Source organism: Podarcis pityusensis, assembly GCF_964106645.2.
Source record: "Podarcis pityusensis genome assembly, chromosome: 7".
Lineage (NCBI taxonomy): Eukaryota > Metazoa > Chordata > Lepidosauria > Squamata > Lacertidae > Podarcis > Podarcis pityusensis.
The window spans coordinates 65,822,569-65,830,730 of record NC_138031.1 but is presented as its reverse complement, the minus strand read 5'-3'; positions in this window follow the sequence as shown (position 1 = coordinate 65,830,730).

Genomic DNA, 8,162 nt, shown 5'->3' with positions numbered 1-8,162 from the left:
GATTTACAGAGACAGCCTTTGTCAGTTGCATCAGACTTTTGAGGACTCGCTGGGGAGAGGAGAGTGTGTTTGCATGTGTGAAACAGACAGAAGATCAAACACCACAAAAAGTGCCTAGATTCAGACATTGCTGCCTCTGGCAGCACAACTTGGGGCCAGGTTACCTAAGGGATTGCCTCGCTCCATATATCCCTGAGCAAGGTGGGGCTCTGCTAAGATTTCTGTTGGTTTAGAGAGTGGGCTTTTGGTGCTGCAGCTCCAGCCTTCTGGAATGAGTTACCAAATGAAATCAGACACGTGCTAAGCTAAGCTTCCTGGGCTTTGGAATTCAGCGATCTACCTGACCAAACAATGGTCAGCTATAATGTCACAATACAGTGGTACCTCGGTTTTGGAACGTAATCCATTCTGGAAGACCGTTCGAGTTCTGAAACCCGAAAATTCAAAACGAAAGCCTCAAAACAAAAGCCTCAATACGGAAAACTCAATACAGAAGCCACGTGGCATGTTTGACTTCCAAAATGTGTTCAAAACCTGAAGCATTTACTTCAGTTCGAAAACTAAAACATTTATCAACGGAGACGTTTGAAAACTGAGGTACCACTGTATCTTGTAAATAAGGGCTGTTGTAGAAAATCCTGTTGTGAAAGAATACTGTTGTATAGCATGATTGGTCATGTTCTATCTAATAAAGGCTAAACAGAATGAGCTCCTTCTAAAAGTATGGCAACTGAATTTCTATTAGCAGCCTCAAAAAGTAGTATTGCCATTTTTTATTTTTTTTACTTTTTTAAGAAAAAGCTTTTTCCTTATTTTTGGAGCTTACCATTGGTTAGCTTCACCAGTGTCCCACAAAAATGTTGCTTGTCCGGTTGCGGGATTTATAGTCATCCTGAGTATCTCTGGATTGTTGTCTGCCAGAGAAAACAATTTATTGGCAAATTCATTCCGCTTCAATAAGAAGACTGCACAAAATATTTCTCTCTCTCTCTCTTCCCTAGTGTGGCTGTTCGTTCTTTCTATCTTTTAAGGTGTGCTTTGGTCAAGATGTCCGACTCTTTTTATTTAAAGAAATGAATTCAATAATTCATACTGAGGCTTTTCTGTAAAAGTGGCTGAGAGTTGTGAGGAGAGAATTAAATTTAATGCCCGCTATTTCCCCTGCCTTTGCCGGGAGGAGGAATGAGCAGCAACGAAGAACTTCACACTTTTTGCTGACACTGGGAAACAAGTGAGGACCTGCTAGTCTAGGTTACCTGAGCGCCTCTTGAAAGGTGACACACATGATGAGTTGGAGGATGGATGGCGGCTAACAGATTGAGGTTGACTCCTGACAAGACAGAAGTACTGTTTTGGGGGGAACAAGGGATGGACTCCCTGGTCCAGAATGGGGTAACTGTGCCTCTGAAGGACCAGGTGCGAAGCCTGGGAGTCATTTTGGACTCACAGCTGTCCATGGAGATGCAGGTCAATTCTGTGTCCAGGGCAGCTATCTACCAGCTCCATCTGGTACTGAGACCCTACCTGCCTGTGGATTGTCTCGCCAGAGTGGTGTATGCCCTGGTTATCTCCCGCTTGGACTACTGCAATGCGCTCTATGTGGGGCTACCTTTGAAGGTGACCTGGAAACTACAACTAATCCAGAATGCGGCCACTAGACTGGTGACGGGGAGCGGCCACCAAGACCACATAACACGGGTCCTGAAAGACCTACATTGGCTCCCAGTACCTTTCCGAGCACAATTCAAAGTGTTTGTGCTTACCTTGAAAGCCCTCAGCTCAGTATACCTGAAGGAGCGTCTCCACCCCCCATCGTTTTGCCCAAACACTGAGGTCCAGCGCCAAGGGCGTTCTGGTGGTTCCCTGACTGCGAGAAGCGAAGTTACAGGGAACTAGGCAGAGGGCCTTCTCAGTAGTGGCGCCTGCCCTGTGGAACACCGTCCCATCAGATGTCAAGAAATAAACAACTATCTGACTTTTAGAAGACATCTGAAGGCAGCCCTGTTTAAGGAAGCTTTTAATATTTGATAAATTATTGTATTTTAATGTTTTGCTGGAAGCCGCCCAGAATGGCTAGAGAAACCCAGCCAGATGGATGAGGTAAAATAATTATGATTATGATTACGATTAGTGAATCAAAGAGGCGAGGAGTTCCATCACACAGGATATGACACTTGGGGAGTAGAGAGACATAACAGAGGATTCCTTTCCCTCTGTTGTGCAACGTTGCTCAGGATCTGTTGCCGCAAGATGTGGTGACCACTGCAAAACATTTCCATTTGCTCAGATTATGTTATGGTCCAGATCTAACAATAACAGCTAAGAACACTTCCAGAACGAGCTGCTGTCCTGCAAAGAATAGCCTTTTTCTTTTTTCTATTTGCGTTTCCAGGAAAAGACAGCATTGTTGCTGCTTCAAGCATGCCACGCAGCACAGACTGAAATCTTTGGCATCTTACTCTGGCTTCCACTGTGAGTCTCTCTCTGCCTCAGACGCTCCCTCAGCCGAAAGCCAGCTGCTTATTAACTCTTGGATCAGAGCTGAATAGCACTGCCTGTGGACATGGTCTCCCCTATCGCAAAACATTGCAAGTTCACCAAGGAGATCTGGTTCCTTTGCAAACAACAGATACTGGACTTCCTTTTCTCTGATGTGCAAAGTTTCCCTGGCTAGAATGGGGGCCTTTGCATCATGTGATTCATCTGCCTGCAATCAGAAGCAGTACAGTTCCCGGAGTTTTGTACCATGTGAATCTTCTGTGGTGTTGTTAGGGGACAGACCTTTCATACACAAAAATAAAATCACCAAATGCAGCGTTCTGCTTCAGGAAGTCTTGCTGCTGTTCTTAAGAATGATGAGTTTAACCCTTATCCTCTCAATGCACATTGAATTTGCATGTACAATGGGTCCTGAAGCATTTAGCACTTAATGTACAAAGCAGACTTATTTATAAAAGTTAGGCAAAGGTAAAGGGACCCCTGACCATTAAGTCCAGTCATGACCGACTCTGGGGTTGCAGCGCTCATCTCGCTTTATTGGCTGAGGGAGGTATTGATCACCCCAAGAGAAATAAGCATATTTTTTCAGCTTGTGGAAGCAATTGTAGTAAATGTCTGTGTAGATATAAACGTGCACACATTTTTAAAATGCCCTCTCACATCCCTTTCCCCTGTTTTATATAATGTGGCCTTTATAGCCAGACCCTTTGGGGGGGGGGATTAAGTCCTACTCTAAGAGTTAAAAAAGAATGTGGTTCATTGCAATTTCATAAAAGTACAATTCTTTATTTAGCAGGCATTTGGAGAAAGTGCATTCCAGTCATCTTGCCAGGGCTGGCAAAACAGTCACAATCCAAACTTGTGTGATGAAAAGAAAAAAGTTGTCAAATGAGCCCTTATTTTAGCTGCATGTCAAAACACTAAGGCTGAGTGTAGCTTTTGGTCTGTCCTTTGCCTGTATACAAATATAGATATAATGCTAAGTTATCATGTCATCATTCAACATGGCATAGCATTTCCCCAGCCTGGTTTATATTACCTATAACATTAAGAACTGCCAGTCCACTCCTTAAGCTGGAAGCCACTGAAAGACAGGCTGCCACATATCCAATGAGTCAGCAGCTGAAGGATGAGAACAAATCCATTCCTAGTGTGGGCAACAGCTCTCACTAAGATCTGGTTGGCTCAGTATACCAACACTTATATTTGCTTACCCAGTCCTGGTATCAAAGCTCTACCCAAACTCTAGACAAATGTAAAAGAAAGCAAGGACAGCATGGTCCACTCTGGCCTATGAGCCATGTTGACTAGCTTCAGAATGCCATCCACAACTAGCTGAGCTGACAGCTACCATGAATTTAAAGGACGCTTCACAACTATTGGTGCAGTAAAATGATTATAGAGAAGAGATGCCCCCCCCAAAAGTCTGCAAGACTTAGGAGATGAACAAAAGGCAACACAATCTTCTTCATCTCTTGCAGCAGCCCAGAAGCTGTGGTTTCTTAAGGGTGGTGAGAATTGTTTGGAGATTCCTATTCCACTCACAGAGCTATAATTTTCACAGTGGTTTAACAGTCAAAACCTTTTCCCATAGAATTTTGGGGATTGTCACTCTGTGAGGGGAATAAGGGTGGGAGGGTATGGTAGGATATCCCTATTTTCATTGGAGAAATGTTGGAGGGTATGGAATAGGATGTCCCTATTTTCACTGAAGAAATGTTGGAGGGTATGGAGTATGATGTCCTTATTTTCATCAGAGAAGTGTTGGAGAAGATATCCCTATTTTCATCAGAGAAACATTGGAGGGTATGGAATAAGATGTCCCTGTTTAATTGGAGAAATATTGGAGGGGACATCTATATTTTCATTGGGGAAATATTGGAGGGTATGGAATAGGATGTCCTTCTTTTCATCAGAGAAACATTGGAGGGTATGGAATAGGACATCTCTATTTTCATTGGAGAAATGTTGGAGGGTGTGTTATTCATCTTCCATGGTTTTAAGTATGATAATATTATCTTCTCCTCTTCTTGTTGATAGGTTTTGCATTTGTTGTAAAGCAGTTTGTTCGTTTTAAACACACACACACACAAAAAAAAAAGTGGTATAAAATGTTTAATAAATCAATCAAACAAATGGGATGAGAATGGAAAATATAGGGGCTAGTTTTATACTGAACATCCAATCCACAAGTGAATGGCGATTATTTTTAGATTTCATAAGCCACAGGAAATATATGCTTGAGAAAGGTCCACTGAGCAAATGCATCCCAATTGTGTGTGTGTGCCTGTAAGTCCTCTTGCTTCAGGCTTTTCTGGATAGCTTGGCTCTTGGGAGGCCTCTGCAGATCTAATTCAACTGCAATGAAAAGCGCTTTGAGCCACAATCCTCCATGCATTTACTTGGAGGTAATTCCATTGAAAGGATGACGTAATTTCAAGAAAACATGTATAGGGTTGACCTGCAAGGGAATCTACTTCCTCGCACTCCCATCCTCCCCACTTTCATCCAAGAGACATACAATTGAAGTAAACTACGTATGTATCTACACTTAGGGACGTGGGTGGCGCTGTGGGTTAAACCACAGAGCCTAGGACTTGCTGATCAGAAGGTCAGCGGTTCGAATCCCCACAACGGGGTGAGCTGCCGTTGCTCAGTCCCTGCTCCTGCCAACCTAGCAGTTCGAAAGCACGTCAAAGTGAAAGTAGATAAATAGGTACCACTCCGACGGGAAGGTAAACGGTGTTTCCGTGCGCTGCTCTGGTTCTCCAGAAGCAGCTTAGTCATGCTGGCCACATGACCCGGAAGCTGTATGCCGGCTCCCTCGGCCAATAAAGCGAGATGAGCGCCGCAACCCCAGAGTCGGCCAGGGGTCCTAATGGTCAGAGGTCCCTTTACCTATCTGCACTTAAAAAGATAAGTTAAGCTTGCATAGGTAGAAATGTACTATTTGGTAAGTTTGCCAGGAATAACATGTATTTCAAAGGTATTGCATAATAGGGCTTCCTAACCTTTCTAATCCAGTTTGTAATTTTGAGAAAGTGCTGTAGGCACCAGTCACAAAATGGCTGCCATGGGGCATGATGCAGTGCATAATGGCCACTGCATCAAATACAAATACCTTTATTGGCATTACGAGTTAAAACATTTCAAAACACTAGGATAAATTTTAAAGGGACAGGAGTGAGGCTGTTGAGGATCACAAGGTACTCGATTGTTCTGCTTCACCCTGTCTATTCCCAAGAGGGATGATTCATTAAGAACCCTTTCAGGTAAAATGGAGATTAAAAAGGAAGCCACTGGAGCACAGGATCACAACTTGCATTGGTAGACCCCCATATTGGATCCTCAGTTAGAGTTATCATGTTCACTACAGTGAAAATCTAGGCAAAATTGTTGACCTTTTGGGGGGAATATCTTCCCCTCAACAACATCGGGAGGGCCGCAGATTCCCCAGCAATGGTCAGCGCTGGGTATGACTCTTATTGGTTATTGGTTTTTACCCAATACTTATTTATTGTTTAGGATGGATTGCTTTCTTGTTAGCTGTTAGTATGGCTTGTATACTCCCCACTGACTGAAATTTTGTAAATATATTCTCTCTATAAAGGAATACAAGCTATATTACATTTCTTGATGTTCACCATTTTGGTATTCTCTTTTTATGATTCAGTATATAAATTTGAACAAATAAATGTGTTGTGTTACATGTGTTTAAAAATATAAGCAACTGCAGACTTTTCCCCTCAAGCAATCTGAGGCTGTGCCTACATGTCTGTCTCTGCTCCTCCCATTTCACGCCTCTTCTGGTTCTGGGAGACCAAGGAGGAGGGGAGCTTGTTGCAGTAGGAGAGGGAGACACCTGTGCCTCTTCTGCAGCCTGCCTCCACTCTGCCTCCAAGTTGGGGCTTCTCTCTGCCACAGACTCTCCCCGCTCACTAAACCTTGTTGCTTCTTCGGCTTCTGACACCTCCTCCTCCCAGTCTTCTCCCTCTGACCACTCATCATCATTCGACCACCACTCCCCAGGCTCTGAGTCTTCTTCCCTTGTGGGTTCCCCAGTTGGTTCCTCCCACCATTCCTCTTTGTCCAACCAGTCCCTGACACTGAGATATGAAAAGGAAGCCAGCTTTTCTCAGTCCTGTCCTCAGCTGAATACTCTCTAAGCATCTCTGCGTGGATCTAAACTTATGTGCATTGCAATGACTCACGGCACTTACACCACAAAAGGAACAAAAGAGTGGCAACGCCTTCCCGATGTGAGGGGCTGGAGAATACAGTAAGTAATGTGAAAGCTTTGCCAATAACATTACTGGCCACCCAGCCAACATAAGTAATTAAGGCAAAAGGATAAAACAAAACTGTATCTAGCCAACATTGCCGATTGAAAGAATGAAGGACCATGACCATAAACGTAGGTTATCATGACATGCAGAAAAGCACATATCGAAATAGAGAATGAGAAAGAGAGAAATGTAAAAATATGGACTTTTATATATACAGTGGTACCTGAGGTTAAGTACTTAATTCGTTCCGGAAGTCCGTACTTAACCTGAAACTGTTCTTAACCTGAAGCACCACTTTAGCTAATGTGGCCTCCTGCTGCTGCTGCGCCGCCGGAGCACGATTTCTGTTCTCATCCTGAAGCAAAGTTCTTAACCCGAGGTAATATTTCTGGGTTAGCGGAGTCTGTAACCTGAAGCGTATGTAACCTGAAGTGTATGTAACCCGAGGTACCACTGTATTTTTTTTTTATACAGTCGTACCTTGAATCCCGAATGCCTTGCAAGACGAACATTTTGGCTCCCAAACACCGCAAACCCAGAAGTGATTGTTCCGGTTTGCGAATGTTCTTTGGAACCCGAACATCCATCACGGCTTCCGATTGGCTGCAGGAGCTTCCTGCAGCCAATCAGAAGCTGCGCCTTGGTTCCAGAATATTTTGGAAGTTGAAGGGACTTCTGGAACGGATTCCGTTCGACTTCTGAGTACATACATGAGATGTATACAAAACTCTATGCATGCTCTGCTTGTTATATTTTGGTTAAGTACAAAATATTGACCAGCCTTGCCCTATTTTTTTTATCAGTATGTCCCGTCTATCTACACCAAACTGCATATCTGTATCACAGAGCATCTCCCTATCTCCACTTACCTGGGAGTAAGTCCCACTGAACTTATTTACCATACAGTGGTACCTCTGGTTACATACTTAATTCGTTCCAGAGGTCTGTTCTTAACCTGAAACTGTCCTTAACCTGAAGCACCGCTTTAGCTAATGGGGCCTCCTGCTGCCGCCACGCTGCCGCCACGCAATTTCTGTTCTCATCCTGAAGCAAAGTTCTTAACCTGAGGTACTATTTCTGGGTTAGCGGAGGCTGTAACCTGAAGTGTCTGTAACCTGAAGCGTCTGTAACCCGAGGTTCCACTGTATTTCTAAATAGATGCACATGTATAGTAGGATAGTGTGGTGGAGTGCCTAGACCGCCCTGAGCTATCCTAAGTATCTTAAAAACAAAAAACAGCAACTTAACTTTAATAATAATAACAATAATAAAGATGAATTATCCAAAGCTGATAATTGCACAAGCAATTCTGGGTGCAATGCAGTCAATCCACACAATTTGCCTCTAAGCTATAATTTTCAGGGCTCCCCATGTCGT